The following is a 21,483-nucleotide window of genomic DNA, read 5'->3' as shown; positions in this document are numbered from 1 at the left end:
GAAATGAAAACAATGAAATCGAAAAATAATGTGCACCCCCATGTTCACCACAGATTATTTGCAACAACCAAGATATGGAAACAACCCAAGTGTGTTTGTGTAAGTGGTACACAATGAAATGCTATGCAGCTATGAAAGGAAAGAAATCTTGCCATTTGTGACCATGTGGACTGACCTTGAGCTCATTATGCCAAGTGAAATAAGTCAGACATAGAAAGACAAATACTGTATGATGTCACTTATATGTCCAGTTTTAAAAACAAATGAAAAACGAGTTCATAGATAAAAAGAACATGTATGGTGATTGCCAGAGGCAGGTGGTGGGGTTGGGCAAAATGAGTGAAAGGGGTGAAAAGGTTCACACTTCTAGTTATAAATAAGCCATGGGGATGTAATGTAATGTACGTGTAATGTACGCATGGTAACTATAGTTAATAGTGCTTTACTGCATATTTGAAAGTTGCTAAGAGAATACATATTTAAATATATAAAAAGATATTTTTAAAAAATTGTGTAACTATGTGCAAATGACATATCAGATAAAGGGTTAATATCCAGAATCTATAAGGAACTCACCAAACTCCACGCCCGAAAAACAAACAACCCAGTGAAGAAATGGGCAGAAGACATGAACAGACACTTCTCCAAAGAGGACATCCAGATGGCCAACAGACACATGAAACGATGCTCAGCATCCCTCCTCATCAGGGAAATACAAATCAAAACCACACTGAGATACCACCTCACGCCAGTCAGAGTGGCTAAAATGAGCAAATCAGAGAACTCTAGATGCTGGCGAGGATGTGGAGAAACGGGCACCCTCCTGCACTGTTGGTGGGAATGTAAACTGGTACAGCCCCTCTGGAAAACAGTGTGGAGGTTCCTCAGGAAACTAACAATAGAACTCCCTTATGACCCAGCAATAGCACTGCTAGGAATTTACCCAAGGGATACAGAAATGCTGAGGCATAGGAGCACATGTACCCCAATGTTCATAGCAGCACTCTCCACAATAGCTAAAACATGGAAAGAGCCTAAGTGTCCATCAACAGATGAATGGATCAAGAAGATGTGGTTTATCTATACCATGGAATACTACATGGCAATGAGAAACAATGAAATCTGGCCATGTGTAGCAACATGGATGGACCTTGAGGGTGTTATGCTGAGCGAAATAAGTCAGGCAGAGAAGGACAAATACCATATGTTTGCACGTATAGGAGGATTAGGAGGAACTTGACGGAGGACCAAGGGGGAGAAGAAGGGCGGAAATGGTGGGGGAAAGGGAGAGAGGCAAACCATGAGAGACTCTTGAATGCTGACAAAAACTGAGGACTGATGGATGTGGGGGGGAGGGGGGGATGGGCATGGAGGAGGGCGCTTTGGGGATGAGCACTGAGTGTTATGTAGAAACTAATTTGACAATAAACTATTTGTAAAATAAATAAATAAATAAATAAATATTCAGATAAACAACATGAAAAAAAATTGTGTAACTATGTTGGTGAAAGATGTTAACTAGACTTATTGTGGTGATCATTTAGCAATATAGGGAAAAATTGAATCATTGTGAGTTTTTTTAATATGCTTTATACCTGAAAATAATACTATTTTATATGTCAATTATTCTTCAACAAGAAAATAAGAGATTATAGGAAAATCCTATATTCTTGTTCTGTTTTCCTTTGTTGAGTTCTCTCTTAATACGTCTTTGGTCTGAGAACTAAGGGTCTTAATTTATAAATAAGAAGTTACCATGCCTCAAAAGAAGGAGAATATGGCAGTTGTGTAGAAAGATAGATGCTAAGGTTTAATTATTTTATTCACATATATTTCCTAAGCATATAATAAGTTGTATCTTGTATATTATTTTACTTCCTTGGTCACACTGCAATATTAGCCAAGTTAAAACTCTCCTCTTTACTATTTAATAATTTTCTCTGGTATACACATATATACCTGATATATATATATATATATATATAAACAGAGGATTTCATAAGCAGATATTGGCGTGCTGGGCTCTCTCTAACACTTCTCAATCTCCCTTATGTTGAAAGTATAATTATATTGTCATTTTTACATAAAGAAACTGAGTTAAAGATGTCGAAATATTGTGTTATACAGCAAAGGAGAACTAAAATCAGAATTTGAACTCATGTCTGCTTGACTCTAAAAGCCTTTCTGTTAACACTATGTTATGAAGCTTTAATCACTATACTTAATTAGTAAATAGTTCTTAGTTGATGTATTTCCAGTCATTTTAAAACTTATTTTTGGCTTCTGTGGAAGACTAAGAAATACTGTTTTAGATCATGATAATTTCAGTAATACACATGCCTCTCAGATTATTTTATACTAAATTTCTTTAAAGCATTTTGTATGTTTAAGGATATACGTAGACTACTGTATTCCTCAGCCCTTCTTTTTCACAAATGGCCCAATTAACAATTTTTAGTCTGTAATGTGTTTGGAGTAACGATACTTATTTAAAGGTTATGTGATCATAACTTAAAGCTTGTAGATCATGGTTCAAAATTATGAAATGATTGAAAAGAATAGAAACAGCCAGAGTACTTCTTTCAGCTTTAATATAACGTGGAATTTATTGTGCAAGGCTGGAGTTGGAGTTTAATACTATGTAATTATTTGGCATTTAACTGAAACACAAAATCTAAACAAGATTAATATTTAAAAGATGAGGCAGAGCAAGAGAATAAGTCCAGTTGTCCAATCCACAACTCAGTGCTACCTTGTTTTTCTTCAAGTGGTAAGTATAAAATGATTTAACCCTTTACATAAGCTAAGTACTTATCAAAGTGTTAACAAAATATAAGTTTAACAATGTTTCCAGTATCTATTCCCTTAAGAATATCAAGAATCTATTATAATGTATTTTCCAGTGAAAAAGTTAAATTGTAGTAGTAGCCATGAAAGATTTTGCTTTCCATTATATAGAAAATTCACAACTGCTGATGAACTCATTATAAGAGAATAGAAGACTATCAATACATAAACTATATTATAGTCATTTATAGCAATCTCTATTTTTATATTTTTTTATTTCACTGACTATAATTCAGGACCAATGAAGAATTATGAATTACGGGTTGGAGGAGCCATCGGAAGCTAAAGTTACAGGTACACACATGTATGTACACATTTACAGACATACACAAACATATTCACATAAGCATACATGTAAAATAAATCCATGATAAATATTGTGAAGCAATTTTACAACTAAAACTGAATTGATTCTCTTCTTTCTAATAGTAAATTATCGATGTCTATAAAAACTACAAAAAAACCCAAAAATAAACATTTAAAAATTTTTTTTAAAAATGAAGAAAACTTACAGCAATTTAGTAAATTATTCTTTTATAAACAGAATCAAAATATTTATCTTTTCTCCCTATGTGATCCTTCCAGAATTTGAAAACTCTTAGTTTTTTAAAGTTTTTTTTTTGTGTCAATAAAATAATTTGCATACATTCAACAACAACAACAACAACAAAACTACAGGAAATCTGGTGTCCAGATGCATGTTTCCTGGTGTTAAACGCAAGACCTCCCATAACAGTTGGTGACTGCAGATGAGTGTAGGAAGCAGATGATGGCACCACGTTAATGCAGGACGGAAATCCTCAGAACGGCCAGCTCTTCTAATTGTTAGTATCAGACCTGTCACCCACTGGGCTTCGACACATGACAGAAACATGCCTTTCCAGGGGTTTCATATTTACTGAGTTCAGACTCAGTAAAACATGCAAACCTCCAGTATTTCTCATAGGGATGCTGTTATAGCTGCCAGATAGTTCTCCTGGAATTCAGGTCGAAAAGGAAACTACACTCTTCCCCAAACTCTCCAGGCTGTTCTCTGACTATAGCTCTTACTGCCATCACACAGAGTATCCTTTGATTTGATTTTCCTTGACCTGTCTCATGTTTGAGTGGGTAAAGAATAGAGTGTGTGTGTGTGTGACAATGTACCGTGAATGGGGTACCTGGGCACTGTGGGGCTGCCAGCTCATTTCATTCTGGCTCCAGACCCAGAAGGAAGTTTGTTATAGGAAGCTGAGCACAGAGCTGAATTCTAGGCTGGAAACTTGATGTCTAGCAGCCGGCCCTTTAGACGTTTACTTCTGTAACCCTCCTACCTGTAAAGAAGAGAGTGTTATGGCTTCTATAACATGAGGATACTAGTTCAGTCAAGGAATGCATTACCCCAAGTTAAGTGCTCCATGGCAGTAACAAGTAATGGCAGGCACCTTGCGGGGATAAACAGCTTCTTGTGCTTCCTGTGTTTCCTCTGAAGTCGCCCAGCACTGGGCAACTTGCTCTGCGTGTTGTCCTGGGAATTTCATTCAACTCATCGGCCTGTTAACATAGTGGTCGAGACACAGTGGATGGATGGGCAGGGAAAGAAAAAGACCTGCCACTTTCTTTGCCATGTTACATCCTCAATAAACTAAACTGGACTCTCTTAAATAAATACCCAAGCTTTGGTCACAAGAAAATGTGAAAATATATAAAGAGACTTAAAGATATAAGAGTGATCGTTTGAAAATAATTGTAGTTAAAACAGAGGAGAGAGTATATTCTTCTACCTGTTTGAAAACCCATCTTACTCCAGGTGCCCAGGAAAGTAATTTGCACAATAAAAGGTGCTCAATAAATTTTGTTGGCTTGATTTTTTTCATTTAATTAGTTGATGATGGCGATTATGTAATGAAATCAGTTAATGAAGCGACACTGACCCCCTGGAAGATTATATAATCTGCATGTGGAGAACTATTTGAATGTTTGGGATCCTATCAAGTGATCATACCCGGTCTTGTCTCTTGTAGGTAAACCTCTGTGTCCCCTGTCTTGTACCATCCTGTGTACAATACAGCCAAGAGCACAGAAGATTTGAAAATATAAGAGTTATGTTAACTGTAAAATAGCTACCAAGTTCCTTGTATAGCTATGATGCAAATATATATATATCATTCTTCCCGCTTTCTAACAGCTAGGAACAACAATGCACAGAAGATAAACAAGTACAAAAACACTTACAGGGATAACAGAATACAACAGTATAGGAGGTATCTTCTAAACAACGTGTAAGCTGGTGCTTTCAACAGAAAACTCTTGGAATTGTCTAGTGCAATAATAAATACACTGAAAGCCTCTTAAATGGATTACATATATGGTATAATAAGGTAAATCTGAATGGAAATATTTGGTAAGTACAGGTCTGACTTGAGGTGAACCCTGAACAGACTTTTATTACTGAGCACTGAATGAATTAAGAATTGAAAACAGGAGGGGCTCCTGGGTGGCACAGTTGGTTAAGCATCTGACTTTGGCTCAGGTCATGATCTCACGGTTCATGAGTTCAAGCCCCGAATCGGGCTTTGTGCTGACAGTTAGCTCAGAGCCTGGAGCCTGTTTCAGATTCTTTGTCTCTCTCTCTCTGACCCTCCCCTGCTCACTGTCTCTCTCAGAGAGAAGTGAAAACAGGAAAAAAATATCTCACATATGCATTTTTTAAAATTCTACAGAGTGAGAATTGGTCTTTACAATGATTATACAGATGACTGCAAAGTGCCTTGAGAAATTTAAAAAGAGGAATAAACTAGATTTAGGTTCATTCCTGAGTTAACTATATTTTGTTGATTGCCAATATTTTGATGACTGTTTAATGCTGCAAGCATTTATTAGCTGTCTTTCTGAACATAGCAATGTACTTTGTGATTTGGAGAAAAAGGTAAGATACTTTTCTTTTCCAACTTGCTTATAATTCATTAGTGGGGCTAAGTAAGCATACGACTCTTTTATATAGTTGAGTGATAGTAATAACTTGAAATACGATTGGAAGCTTGGATATTGATAAATCTCATTTTTGAAACATAAAAGAGAACTTTCCATGATCTTCTTAAAGAGAGATTTAATTAGGTCTCAAAGAAATCAGAAGTAATCTTTACCAACTCCCTATTGCTTTCAGAATTAATTATAGACTTTTCCATCCTCCATGGGGAAAAACTGAGAGCTTTCCCCCTGAGATCAGGAACATGACAGGGATGTCCACTCACCACTGCTGTTTAAGACAGTGTTGGGAGTCTTAGCCTCAGCAGTCACTTGTTTCTAAAAGTGTTTTATGTCGTGACCTGAACTTTCATTGTCACCCAAAACCATGTGTAAATGCCCAGTAAAATAGAATTTAGATTTGTATTTCTGACCACAGTCTATGCTTTCCTAACAACACCTTTGCCTATGCCCTAGACTATCACTCACACTACTAAAAATTCGCTCTTTTTTGGTGTTAGGTCACTGTCTACCACTCTTATGAATGCTATTCTAACATCTTTGTTTCTGTTTCAGAACTGTAATGATACTTTGCTTGAATCTCTCTTTCAAAGTACCAATTATGCAAATTGAAAATACTTGTTATAATAGAAAGCTCATTGTAAATACTGTTTTTCCTTCTCTCTTCTTTTCATGACTCTTCAAATATTTGATAAGTAACCACATATATCAAACTGCATGGTGTTAGTTTAACCTCAAGAGACTCAGTATCCACGGGTAGAGAGAAATAATAAGCCGATGTCTACAGTGTAGGAGAATAAGGACCATTGCAGACAATGCAAAGGAGATAAGGAGAAGGAGCAAATGAATAAAAAAAAAAACCACCAAGTTGTGAAACACATAGTCTTCCCCCAAACTCAGGATCTAAGGTACAATGGGAGGAAGCAGTGAGTTTGCAGGGATGATGGGAGAGAGTGTAAAGAGAATGGAAGATGATCATGAACTGTGCTGTGCTATAAGCACGTGTCATTGAACCTTGTGAGAGCCACTCTCCACATGGAGAGGTCTCGCGCAGAGGACTGGATGCACATTCTGGAAGGGCCGTTGTGGCATCAGTGTGGGTCCTAGCTCCAGGAGGCTGGGGAAAGAGGGTGCATCAGAAGGCTCTGGGAGGAGCCCACGGAAGAAAGATTAGGCCTGGCTGGCCGGTGGATGGGAGGGATGGGGCAGGAAGGGAGACGTTGGGAGAATGGGCCCACACAGCTGGTCTGGGAAACTGTGTTTATGAAGAGACAGGGCATAAGTGCAGGGAAGCAAAGATAAAGGGGGAAGGCGATACTTTCTGCTGAGACTTTGTAAACTGAGGGGGAGATCTTTGGTAAGCAGTGGGGTGTACAAGTCTGAAGTGGAGTGTACAAGTCTGAAACAAGGTAGTCCTGCAGACAAAGATTCCCTGAAGGGAAGAGAAGGCTGCAGATGGGTCCGGGATTTCCACAGACCTTCATCTGGGCCTGAAGCTGGTCTGCTCAAGTTTCTACTCCCTGTCTTAGAGCTGGAGACCTTTTCAGTTCTCACAAAGTGGATACAGGCAATCTGGATGGATCTGCTTAGAGGACTGGCTCTGGAAGATGGAAGTTCATGGTTATTATTTTTTGTGGGAGACTCTTTGAAACTGAGGTTACCCACATAGATGTTAGCATAGTCCTTTGTTCAAATCCTTGCTGGAATGCTTTTACTCAAAAGCAGGACAAATTGTTTAAACTCTTTAACAGTTATGCTGCTCATTTGTAAAATAGGAACATTTCTAAAATAGGAATAACTGTTTTTTGACTCACTGTTATATAGTGAGGAATAAAAAACAAAACCTGCATATGGTTCTTACCAGGGATCTTGGCCCGTAAAAGAATCTCCACAAAATAATAAATAACATTACCTACTTGGTCTTCTGCCTCTTCTTCACCATCCTTATCATCTTTTGTCCTTGGTTCTCACCAGTTATAGCAGGTGAGGTGGCTGGCAGTATGAGCATGTACACTGCGTCACAGAACTTTTTGATGTCTTCCAGCAAGTGGTTTTTTGCTTCCTAGAATCTTGTTCACCTCTCTGAATAGATCTGGTTTATCGTATCACAATATCCCCTAGTTGCTCTGCCCTTCTCCAGGAATCTAGCAATAATATGTCACATTTCAAATTCTGAAAAACATTTTAAAGATTCCACTCTTATGTTCTTAATTTTCTTTAGTATAGAGAGATATTAGACTATTAAAGTGTTCTTAGTTCATCTATTTCAAAGGTGCCCTTTGAATTATTTATAAATTGCATTATTTCCCAAATAATTTGCCTAAAAGGCCAAGCTCATCTTTATGTGTATGTCTGCCCCAGCTCATAATAATTTTTTCTGCATTTCTAATATAAAATGACATTGCTGAATCACTAATGATAAAAATATATATTGGCATTTATCAATATTCATGTTGCTACAAAATATATTCACAATTAAATTCAAAATTATGGAAATTCCATATAATTTATATTACTAAAAATACAGTTATCACATCTGGCTCATATTTAGGTGAGCAAAAAAAACTCACTTTTATAAGATCACTAAGGGTAGGAATTGTCTCTGTGATTTGTTCAACATTGAATTTGTAGAGACAATTACAATTCTCCATAATTTTTTGAGAGAATAGTTGGATGAATAAATGGATGAATGAACAAAATCATGTAAGGATCTTGGAATTGCAAGAGTCAGGTTTCCAAAACAAGTGTTTTTTTCTAACTGACATTTTGATTTTTTTTGTGTGTCTGTGTAGGAATTTTCAGATAATCAGGTATAAGATACACATTATATTACAATTAATTGAGACTCCATAAAGGTTTCTATTGCTGCATAACAGATTGTCACAACAGAAGTGGCTGGAAGCAGCACGTATTTGTTAGTGCCCAGTTCTGTAGGTCAGCGAGCCCACATGGTGTGGCCATGGCCCCTGTTTGGGAGACCAGACGCCCAAAGCAAAGTTTTGGCGAGGCTGGGCTCATGGCTGTAGGCTCTGGGGAAGAACGCTGTGTCAGTCTCATTTAAGTTGTTGGCAGAATTCAGTTCCTTGAAGTTCTAGGATGGAAGTCCCCCTTGTTTTGCTGGCTGTGAGCTGGGGACTCCATTCAGCTCCTAGAAGCTGCTTGCACTTCCCTGATCTGGTCTACCTCCATCTCAGCAGCAAAGACAAAACATCAAATCCATCTCATGCCTAGAATCTCAAACTTCCTCACCCACTACCAGCCAGGCAAAGCTCACTGGTGAAAGGGGTCATGGGATAGATTAGCGCCACCCAGACACTCTCTCTTTTTTAAGATTCACTGATAAATGACCCTAGTTACATCTGGAAAATGTCTTCTATCTTGTGATATAATATAACCAAAGAAAAATACCAGGGGGGTAGAGCCATTTTAGAATTCTATCTATCACAGTCAAGTCTCCACCATGCCAAACTCTGTTCCATAAATATTTGATTTAGGTGTAAAGATAACTAAAATTAAACAGCCATTGATGGTCCAAGAATATGTTTGATTGTGTAAATATGCTGTCATAGTAATTATAACAGGCTGTTTCAAGATTTGCTACAGATTCACATTTAGGTATAGCCTATATTGACATAAACACAAAATTGCTTTTTTATATTATAGTGGATTTTATGAATTTATTGTTGATGGCTGCTATGTTTTTAGATGAAAATCGATGCTTTTATTCTTTTGCTGGTAAAATTATGGACCTTCTGTTCAATCATCAGGATAAGTTCTAACCTAACGTATTTGACAGTTAAAAATTGTACATAAATTTCTTTATCGTATTTCTTTTTTAAACATTTTTTTAAAAATTTTTTAATGTTTTATTTATTTCCAGGAGAGAGAGAGAGAGACAGCATGAGCAGGGGAGGGTCAGAGAGGGAGGGAGTTACAGACTCTGAAACAGGCTCCAGGCTCTGAGCTGGCAGTCAACACAGAGCCTGACACGGGGCTCGAACCCACAAACCGCGAGATCATGACCTAAGTGAAAGTCGGACGCTTAACCGACTAAGCCACCCAGGCGCCCCTTTTTTAAACATTTTTAATGTTTTTATTTTTGATAGAATGAGAGACAAAGTGTGAGCGGGGGGGGGGGGGGGGGGGGGAGAGAGAGAGAGAGAGAGAGAGAGAATGAATCTGAAGCAGGCTCCAGGCTTCAGCCTATCAGCACAGACCCTGACTCGGGCCTTGAACTCAGAAAATTCGAGATCATGACCTGAGCCAAAGTCAGACGCTTAACTGACTGAGCCACCCAGGTGCCCCATGATACATAAATAGTTTCTATTTGCATAACACAACCTACTAGATTCACAGTTCTAAATATAGGTATTATGTATTCACAATCTCAAGTATAAACTGTGGCTTAATCTATGTGACTGGGCAGATATCTGGAATTTGTGGCATTTTTTCAGATGGATTATGCAGTGTATTTTGTTCCCAGAAGTACCTGGCCCTTTAGGTATGCCTTATGAAGACCAGGGAGTGTGGAGAATGTACATTATGTAACACAAGGGTGCTATTGTCCTACAGTGCTGATCTCTAGCAGCTTTGGATTTCAGAAGCTTTGTGCATCCAAACTCTGACTCTATAGTGATACATGATTCAGTTAGTTTACCCTCAGGTTAGCCTTTTTCCCCCATACAATTTAGATCAGAGTTATACAGGGTTATACAGCCATGTCACACGGTTTAATCACTATGTTTTTGTCATGTCATGTTGTTTTAGTTAGAATCACATGAGGGGTGCTTTGGTGGCTCAGTTGGTTAAGTGTCCTACTTCAGCTCAGGTCATGATCTTGTGATTCATGGGTCAGAGCCCCACATCGGGCTCTGTGCTGACAGCTCAGAGCTTGGAGCCTGCTTCGGTTTCTTCCTCTCTCTCTCTCTACCCCTCCCCTTCTCTCTCTCTCTCTCAAAGAGAAACAGTAAAAAAAAAAAGAAATTAAAAAAAAAGAAATCGTAGGCTTTTGACTTTTCTTATGAACCTAAAAGGAAAATAATATCTATACAGTATTCATCAGAGTATACCATACTCTACCGGGGGGAGTGGGGGCGGGGAGTAGTTCTGTGTAGTGAAAGGAACAGGACACAGGTAGTACAAACTCACTAACAGTGCTTAAAAGCTGTGTGACTTTTGGCAAGTTACTTAGCCTCTCTGAACTACATCTTTCTTGTCCATAAAAAATACGAAAAAATACATTTATGGAACTGTTTGGGTATTAAATGTCATAATTTATATAAAGGTGATAGTAAAAGTGCATATAGAAAACAAAAGTAAAATTCTGAGATTTTTTTTTTAATTTGGTCTCAAAAATTGCTTCCATGTAAGTTCATATAACTAATGAAATCTACCTCTGTCCTCAAGAGTCACAAAGAGGAAAATTCCTCCGTAATTTGAAGACACCCATGTTCTTCCAACCCCTTGTGTTCCTTCAAGTCCCCCTTATAGCTGCCTAGTGATATGTGTTGAGTTTCTTTAACAGTTGAGTTGCTTCAAGGCATTTAGACCATTAACTCTTTCAGTGATGTTTCCTCAGCTTGCCTAAGAACGGAAGCAATAGATGAGCTGAGAGAGAGTACCCCTTTCTTTGTTGACAGCGGAGCCCTACCCTAAAACCTGTCAGGACAGCAGGAGGGTCTCTGCGTGACTCTGTGTCTCTGCGTGACTCCTGCTTAGCTTGTTCACACTTGATCTTTATCTTCCTTCCTTCCTTCCTTCACAGAAATGTTTGTCTGTCACACGTTCCACGTTCCACCCGCCTTCTTCATCTAGTCATCAATACCCATCTCCACAGGATACTTTTTCCTGATGATGTTTACTGAAGTTCAGATGAAAGCAACATCAAGGGGGACAAAAAGAATGAACTGTATGCATGCGATTCTACATAATGTTCCTAATAGAGACCAGAATAAGAGATACAATGAAATGTGATAGTGTCTTGATCTTTACTCCAAAGCTCAACTATTTCAGACAACTGCTTTGTTTACAAGGCGACACCACTGTCCTATGCATACAGAGCTACTGGATATTTATTGTGTTACCTTCTGAGCAAAACTATTACTTTGCATACAGAGCTAAAATGATTCCAATAATGTAATGCTCACTTTCACTTGACCCAGGTAAGCTCTTGGGCTCAGTTGAGTTACAAACAAACTGCCAGAGACTCTTCCAATTCAGAATCATTTATCAGGTTTTATAATTAAGAGAAATGTAGTACTCATTTGTGATAGCGCAGGACACCTAAGATTTAAATTTAACTTAAAATTTCCTGTATTTTAAAAACAGTCAGTGGTTTTGATCTCCTGTTGCTCTTAAAATACATGACATTAACTCCAACAAAGGTTAGTATAAATTACTAAGGAACTGATTTTTTTTAAATGTTTATTTCAGAGAGAGAGAGACAAAGACAGTCGCAGGGCATGAGCCAGGAAGGAACAGAGAGAGAGGGAGACACAGAATCCGAAGCAGGCTCCAGGCTCAAGTGGGGCTCGAACTCCTGAACTATGAGATCATGACCTGAGCCAAAGTTGGACACTTAACTCACTGAGCCACCCAGGCACCCAAGGAACTGATTTTTTTACAAAATGAAAAATTGAGGCCCTAAATCTGAGAAACGAGGTAAGATTACTGAGCTGATGATGTCTTTTTAAGACTGATCTATAATTGGCACAGAACATTAAGTAGGTATAAGGTGCACAGTGTGCTGATTTGATACATGGATATGTTGCAGCATGATCTCCATTGGAGGGCACCCTCATACCCCACTACCTCACGTAGTTATCAATCCTTTTCATGGTGAGAACATTTGAAATCTAGTGGTTATCTTACATCACCCACAGAAGTTAACTCAAAAGGGATAAAAAAGACTTCCATATGAGACTTGAAACCATATACCTGCTACAAGAAAACAGGGGAAAAGCTCCTTGACATTGGTCTTGGCAGTGATTTCCTGGCTATGACACCAAAAGCACAAGCAACAAAAGCAGAAATGAACAGGTGAGACTATATCAGTCCCGAAAGCTTCTGCACAGCAGAGGAGACCACTGACTAAATCAAAAAGCAACCTACAGAATGAGACAATATTTGCAAATAATATATCTGATGTGAGGTTAATATCCCCAATATTCAAAGAATTCATACAAATGAGAAGAGAACTTGGTTAAAAAATTGGCAGAGACAGTGAATAGACACTTCTCCAAGGAAGACATCCAGATGGCCACCAGACACATGAAAAGATGCTCCACATCATTGAGCATCAGGGGAATAGAAGTCCAAACCACAGTGAGGTGTCACCTCATACCTGTCAGAATGACCATCCTTAGAAAAGGAGATAACATGTTGGTGTGGATGTAGAGGAAAAGGAAACTTTTCCCACTAGGTGGGAATGTGAATTGGTTCAGTTACTATGAAAAACAGTATAGAGGTTCCTCAAGAAGCTGAAAATAGAACTACTGTATATTCCAACAATCTGACTTTTGGGTATATATCCAAAGGAATTAAAAATAGGCTTTTGAAAAGATATCTGTATTCCCATGTTTATTGCCACGTTAATCACAACAGCCAAGGAAGGGGAACCTGAGTGTCTGTCAGCGGATGAACAGATAACAATGTACCATATATGCAGTGGAATATAATTCAGCCATGAGAAAGACGGAAATCCTGCCATTTGCTATAACTTGATTGGACTGTATTATATTTTTCAAAATTAAAGATGTCTTTTAGGATAGGGTCTTTATTGAACTTTTTATTCTTGGGAATCATAGACACAGAATTTTGGAATGTGCCTAAGAAAATATCAGTGAGTATCATAGAAAATGTGAAACAGTATGTCAATTTTAAGAGGTTAACTTTGGAGTTCGATGTTCATATTCAGAACCTGCTTCGGCATTTTCTGCCATGTGACCTGATGTCAGTCACTGAATCCATCCATCCTCCGTCTTCTCGTTCATAAAATATAGGTTATAGTAATCACTGTATGATTAAAGACGTTAGGAATGAATGAGAATATGGCTTCACATTGCTCAGTATAGTACTCGACACCTTATTAATAACGACTGGGAGGAAATAAACTCTACAGTGAGAAAAAATAATTCTCACATGCTTCCCGGCGCCCTCAGCAGCAGCTAACACTGCAGCACTGGTACATCACTGGCGGGCATGTGGAGGCCCCGGGTGCAGCGTGAAAGAAACAGAGATGGCAGAGCAGATCCCACAGTGCTTAATGCCATCTTGAGACACCCAGGGAAGTGGGAAGCTACACTGTATCTTGAGGCCCAGCCTGCCCCATGCAGGGGCCTTTGCCAATTGCAGCTTGGACACCACAGCGATGGTGACGTGTTGAAACCTGGAGATACTTGCATCTTGGGAGGATGGAGGGGGAAGTCCTTGCTGATCTCCTTCCTTCTCAAGTATAAATTCACTCCAGAAGCCCAGAGATCCTCAATTACTTGGCATTCACTGTTGACACCTGTCTGTCACAATATTTCATTTCATATATATGAAAAAAATTGTGACAATGGCAAAAGCTTCTCCACAGTGAATGCTCGCCTAGTCCTCATGTCACCCTCTCCTGTCCTCATGCTCTCCTCTCCTCGTGTCGTCCTGTCCTGTCCTCGTGTCACCCTGTCCTGTCCTCGTGTCACCCTCCCCTGTCCTCGTGTCCCCCTGTCCTGTCCTCGTGTCCCCCTGTCCTGTCCTCGTGTCATCCTGTCCTGTCCTCGTGTCGTCCTGTCCTGTCCTCGTGTCACCCTGTCCTGTCCTCGTGTCGTCCTGTCCTGTCCTCGTGTCCCCCTGTCCTGTCCTCGTGTCACCCTGTCCTGTCCTCGTGTCACCCTGTCCTGTCCTCGTGTCCCCCTGTCCTGTCCTCGTGTCACCCTGTCCTGTCCTCGTGTCACCCTGTCCTGTCCTCGTGTCACCCTGTCCTGTCCTCGTGTCCCCCTGTCCTGTCCTCGTGTCACCCTGTCCTGTCCTCGTGTCACCCTGTCCTGTCCTCGTGTCACCCTGTCCTGTCCTCGTGTCACCCTGCCCTGTCCTCGTGTCCCCCTGTCCTGTCCTCGTGTCATCCTGTCCTGTCCTCGTGTCACCCTGTCCTGTCCTCGTGTCACCCTGTCCTGTCCTCGTGTCGTCCTGTCCTGTCCTCGTGTCATCCTGTCCTGTCCTCGTGTCATCCTGTCCTGTCCTCGTGTCCCCCTGTCCTGTCCTCGTGTCGTCCTGTCCTGTCCTCGTGTCCCCCTGTCCTGTCCTCGTGTCACCCCGTCCTGTCCTCGTGTCACCCTCCCCTGTCCTCGTGTCCCCCTGTCCTGTCCTCGTGTCATCCTGTCCTGTCCTCGTGTCGTCCTGTCCTGTCCTCGTGTCACCCTGTCCTGTCCTCGTGTCGTCCTGTCCTGTCCTCGTGTCCCCCTGTCCTGTCCTCGTGTCACCCCGTCCTGTCCTCGTGTCACCCTCCCCTGTCCTCGTGTCGTCCTGTCCCGTCCTGTGTCACCCTCCCCTGTCCTCATGTCACCCTCTCTTGTCTTCGTGTCATCCTCTCCTGGTCCCCGTGCACTATGAGGCAGGTTGATTATTCTGTCAGCTGTCCCGGATTGTCTTGGTGTCTCCCAAGGTGCCGCCTGGGGATACTAAGCACAAGGAGAGAGCTTGGAGACCACGTGGACAGATTTTGAAAGTTTGCTGTGATCTTTCCAGGGTGTAATGTATGGTTCTTTATACAGACAGTGACCAGGCCTCTGGGTGGGTAAGCCTGTGGCTGGCAGCCTGGTTAAAGATTGCCTGTTGGATTTATTTGGTACTGTGGCTGGTTAACTTTTATGAAAATGTTTTGTTGCTTTTGCATTTAGCCCTTGCGGATAAGGGTTTCTCTGCTAGCAGGGAAATGAAATTACAAGTCCTAAAATGAGACCTGCTGCTTTTGTGACTTTGGATGGAGAACAGAAAGCCCCGTATGTGGGAAGAGAACACCTTTGAGCCCTCGGGGTGTGGACAGAGTTGTATGTGGGCCTGTCCCCGAAGGCAAGCGCTGTGGTGCCGCCCTCCCCCGAGTGTGCAGGAGTCTGCACCTGAGCTCGCTGCTGGTGCGCACAGGCAGATTTATGATGCACCAGGAGCATAACGTACGTTACCCTTCCTGGTTTGGGAGTCCACATTGTACAGTCGATGTCCCATTTTCTGGACAATCAGCACATAACCAAGAGCAAGAGTTTTATTTTCCAGTGTGCATCTCATTTTGGGAAGAAATTGTATTTTCTTTGAGGCTTTTACTTTATTGAACATTTTCAAGTTTTAGAAGACTATCTAAATATTTAAAGTGAAAAACTTTGTCAACAGCACACTCCCCAAAAGTGACAACACTAAAGTGGTTTTTGCCATAATGTAGATTTAATATGATGTACATTCCAAACTGTTGAGACAGTAAGAGAACCCTAATTCTTTGTGAAGTTACAGTTGTTAGGGGGACAAGGACAGCAATCAAGAATCTGGGTTGTAGACAAATAAGGTTAGGTCAAGTTTAATGTAAAGAAAACAGTAGTGAACATTCAGTATTTTCTTATTAGGGAACATTATATGTAGCACTTTGTTTGATTTGTCCAAGAAAACTTCAGGGTTTGGCAGATATGAATTGAGTTGTGAACCCTACATGGTATCCAATGGAGACACAATCTTATTCTCTCTCCTCTTCTGTAAGATGTGTCATTTTTAAGATGAATTGAGGTCTAGACAGAATCTTCTGACATATATTAGGCACTTAGTAAATGGTAGGTATTTTTGCTAAAGATAATACAAAGAAAATTTATATGAAGAGGGGTGAAAATATTTAAATATAGTAGTTTCAAGGTACTTGTAAAGAAGCATTTTAGATGGCATATTAAACTATTCATAAGAGATAGAATTATTTAATATGGAATATGTGAACTCATATCAAGCTTCAGAAAACAATTGTTGAATGAATTTATTAATTATATTATTCTTGTGATACAAAATTATGTTCTTTTTAGGAAAGTCTTTAAACTATCTTATATATTTTTGACTTAATTATAGCACAAAACTCCAAACACCAACATGATCTACATGCAAGAAAGGGACAAACGGGCACAACCACATGCGCACAAGGACTGAACTCTAAGAATCGGCAGCACATTCACAAGTCTGTATGTATTTCCGTTTCATTTTTTAATGCCAAAGTTGTTTTTTTTCCCAAGAGTCTTGGTATCTTGATATTCAAGAGTTTTAGATGCTTTGAATTCAAGTTATGAGTATTCAGTAGGCAAATAATATTCCAAGTTACCAACTAAAACCATGCTTCAGTATTTACTTAAGTTGTTATTTATTTATGTAAGTTTGTTTATATGATTTTCCCCATCTACTAAGGCTTATTAATAGTTCCCATGATTCTTTTTAGCTTTTAGAGCTGACCTACTCAACTGTCCATACACGGGAAGAGAAGAGGGTCAAATGTGCTGTGGGATATCAGTTTTCTGACTGAGGTGGAATCGTTTGCACTTCCCATTTTTCAGCTGAGGCAGCTATTTGGCTGAGTCCTCTGGCATATAATAGGAATAAGAAAAACAGCAGCAACACTATCAACAAAACCTCAACAAACAAACATGGTTCACTTTTCCTCTGGTTTGTTGTCTCATGTTACCGAAAATCACACTGACTTTCTCAAAAGAGCATTCATAATATCCGGTAAGACGCAGTAGCAAAACTACGCAACTAGTGAAGCTTTGAAACTCATACATTTTATTTATTTAGATATGATTATTTTAATTTCTAAAGGAAAAAATTGATTACCATTAATTGCTTCAACGTCTGAATTCATTTGGCGTATTAAAATAAATTTACCCACATCTGAATACTAGTAATTGTTCTAGCAATAACATACATAGTCACGAAGTCAATAAGCAATTAAAAAGCATTATGCATATATTATTTTAATATAAATGATACAAATTAAAAGTAGATAATTATACTTTATTTAATGGAATACAATTAACATACAATCAGTGCTTTTCACCAGTTTTCAGGCTATATAACGATGTGCTCAGGTAGGAAACACATAAACAAGATGTTCATGGTTTGGCTTATTATCAAGACTGAATCTAATTAGATAATACCAAGTACTTGTAAAATACATAATTTCTTTTATACTCAATGCAAGATTAATACAGTTGATTGCTAAGAGATAGAAACATATTAACTCATTAGATTAATTCCCTCTTCCCACCCCTTAGTCTAGTGGAATAAGGGAAGTTACTGGAGTAATATTTTTAGAGTGAAGCTTCTCTCCACGTTTTCACACTTTAAGTGGAATCGTTTCAAAAGTGTATCTCAACCTCAAGCATTGACAAATAAGATATGACTTCCAGTTCCGGGCAGGATAGATGATTAAGGACTGAACTTACTGGGCTGCTGAAAACCTGCCATGTATATGAACTGACACTTCTCAGGATGCTGTCTGTCAGGTAACAAAGGACAGTGCTTCCTGAGAGATGAGAGATAAAAACGAGGTGCGGTTCATCATTGCCTGGAGGACTCAGGAGGAGATGAGGTAAGCCCTCTGCTTACGCAGCTGTGAGAGCGTTTCCAGGCCCAGGCAAATGAGCAAGGGCCTGGGTGAATCTACGTTTGCTCCTTGAGTTGAGGACTCTGAGCCAAGAGACTGGGGGCATCAAACCACCAGGGTTTCCATGGCAAAGTAACTGAGAGGAGAAACTAGTACAAAGATAGACTTCCAGAGGTCTCCAGAAACACCCTCAGGTGTTTAGTGAAATATTAACATGTTCGTTAAATGAAACCACTCAAGGTGGTGGAAAGAACCACCAAAAAGAAATAAAGGTATCAACCCCCAGAGGTGCAGGACTTGGAGCAGGGCCTGTTCCCAACCATTAGTCTGGAAGACCTTTTGATTGACCAGGCAGTGGCCAGGGTATGAAGAAGGGTCTGGCCTAAGGGAAGAGAGTGATTAGCGCTAGACAGAAAACGGCTCCCGCCTTCCCTGCAAATCTGAGAGGCAAGACTCCAAAGGAAAACTAGTGTAACTGTGCCTGAAAACAAACTAAGACTATGTTTCTAAAATGTCCAGCAATGAATAAGATAACATTCCCACTGACTGGCATCCTATTAACAATTACTAAGCTGCCTGGAAGAAAGAAAGTAAAACCATAAAAAGAGAAAATTTGTCTCTCAAAACTGACACAGATGATACAATTATCAATCACATTATAACCCTTATTATTACTGTATTCCAAGTATACGCAGAACATTGATCAAGATATATCATGTTCTGTGCCCTAAAACAAGCTTCTATAAAATGAAAAAGATTTAAGACCATAGAAAGTGCCCTTCCATGAAACAGTAGAACCAAATTAGAAATCAATAAATGAATACTTCTGGCAGATCTCCCAAATTTGGAAATTAAATAATACAATTCCAAATAACTCATTGTTCACTGAAAAAATTCAAAGATTAAGTTAAAAACATATTTGAGCTTAGTAAAAACAGACACATAGCATATGAAAATGTGTGTGATGCTGATAAAGTGATACTTTGGAGGCACATCTAGAATTAAATGTTAATTCTAGAAAAGAAAGTTCTAAAACAGTGCTATTAGATTCCTCTTCTAAGGAACTGGGAAAGGATGAGCAAATTGAAGCCAAGACGAATAGAAACAATGAAGATCAAAGTGGAAATAAGTTAAATGTGACAGAAAAATAGTAGAGAAAGTCAGTGAAAGTAAATGCTGAAAATTTGAGAAGATGCATCAAATTGATAAATCTGTATCCATTTTGATCAGAAAAACGTAGAAGACAGCCTTAACCGATATCAGGAATGAGCAAGGTGACACTACTAGAGAATATACCGATAGTATAAAGTTAAGAGAATGCTATAAAAACCTTTATCCCAATACATTTTAAAACTTTGTATATTCAAAATTGATAAATTCCTTGAAAGATACTGATTACCAAGCGCACTGGAAGATGAATAGTGCTCACCTCACCAGCACATACAGTGGAACGATACAGAAATTAGCACAACCCCTACACAAGAATGACCTGTAAATTCATGAGGTGTTCTGTATTTTTAAAGAAATAAAAGGCATCCAAATCAGTAAGGAAGAAATAAAAATTTCACGATGTGTAGATGACATCATATCCTAGATAGAAAATTCAAAAGATGCCACCAAAAAAATTGCTACAACTGATACATGAATTTAGTAATGTTGCATTTCTATACACCAGTGATGAAATAGCAGAAAGAGAAATTGAGGAATCAATTCCACTTATAATTGCACAAAAACAATAAAATATCTAGGAATAAACCTGAGGTGAAAGACCTGTGCTCTGAAAATTATAAAACACAGATGAAAGAAACTGAAAATGACACAAAGAAACGGAAAGATGTTCCATGTTCATGGACTGGAAGAACAAATATTATTAAAATGCCTATATTATATGTCTTACATATTATATTAAAAAGTCTATAAAGCTACACATTTAAAGCAACCCCTATCAAAATACCAACAGAAAAAAAAAACAAAAAAAAAAAACAAAAAAACAACCAACAGCAGGGGCACCTGGGTGGCTCAGTTGGTTAAGTGTTTGACTTCAGCTCAGGTCATGATCTTGCAGTTTGTGGGTTTGAGCCCCGCATCAGGCTCTGTGCTGACAGCTCAGAGCCTGGAACCTACTTTGGATTCTGTGTCTCCCTCCCTCTCTGTTCCTCTCCTGCTCACACACACTCTCTCTTTCTCTGTCAAAAAAGTGAATAAACATTTAAAAAAAGAAAAGAAAAAGAAAATACCAACAGCATTTCTCATATGGCTAGAACAAACAATCCTAACTTTTGTATGGAACCACAAAAGAAAGCAAAGAGCCAAAGCAATCTTGAAAAAGGAAAGCAAAGCTGGGGACATCACAATTCTGTACTTCAAGTTATATTACAAAACTGTAGTGATCAAACAGTGTGGTACTGTCACAAAAACAGACTCGTAGATCAATAGAACAGAATATAAAACCCAGAAATGAACCCACAATTGTACGGTCAATTCATTTTCAACAAAGCAGGAAAGAATATGCAATGGAAATGGAATGGAAATGCAATGGAAAAAAGAGAGTCTCTTCAGCAAATGGTGCTGGGAAGGCTGGACAGCTACATGCAATAGAATAAAACTGGACCCCTTTCTCACACCATACACAAAAATAAATTCAAAATGGATGAAAGACCTAAATGCGAGACAGGAAACCATAAAAATTCTAGGGGAGAACACAGGCAGTAAGCTCTTTGACATCAGCTGCAACAACTTCTTTCTAGGTAAGTCTCCTGAGGCAAGGGAAACAAAAGCAAAAATAAACTATTGAGACCTCATTAAAATAAAAAGCTTCTCCACAGCGAAAGAATCAATCCACAAAACTAAAAGGCAACTTACAGAATGGGAGAAGTATTTGCAAAGAACATATCTGATAAAGGGTTAGTGATCAAAGTATATAAAGAACTTATGCAATTCAACACTGAAAACCTAAATAATCCAATTAAAAAATGGGCAGAAGACATGAATAGAGATTTTTCCAAAGAAGACATACAGAGAGGCAAAAAACACAGGAAAAGATGCTCAGCATCACTCTTTATCAGGGG

The 21,483-nt window shown here is 39.1% G+C and overlaps 1 pseudogene; it reads left to right on the top strand.

Annotated features, from left to right (window-relative positions):
• Positions 1-19,836: 19,836 nt before the first annotated feature.
• On the top strand, positions 19,837-19,934 carry LOC120222926 (annotated as a pseudogene).
• Positions 19,935-21,483: the final 1,549 nt, after the last annotated feature.

This window comes from Hyaena hyaena, unplaced genomic scaffold, assembly GCF_003009895.1.
Source record: "Hyaena hyaena isolate Hyena2069 unplaced genomic scaffold, ASM300989v1 scaffold_926, whole genome shotgun sequence".
NCBI lineage: Eukaryota > Metazoa > Chordata > Mammalia > Carnivora > Hyaenidae > Hyaena > Hyaena hyaena.
The sequence above is the reverse complement of the archived record's forward strand: the minus strand, read 5'-3'. Positions and strand labels throughout refer to the sequence as shown.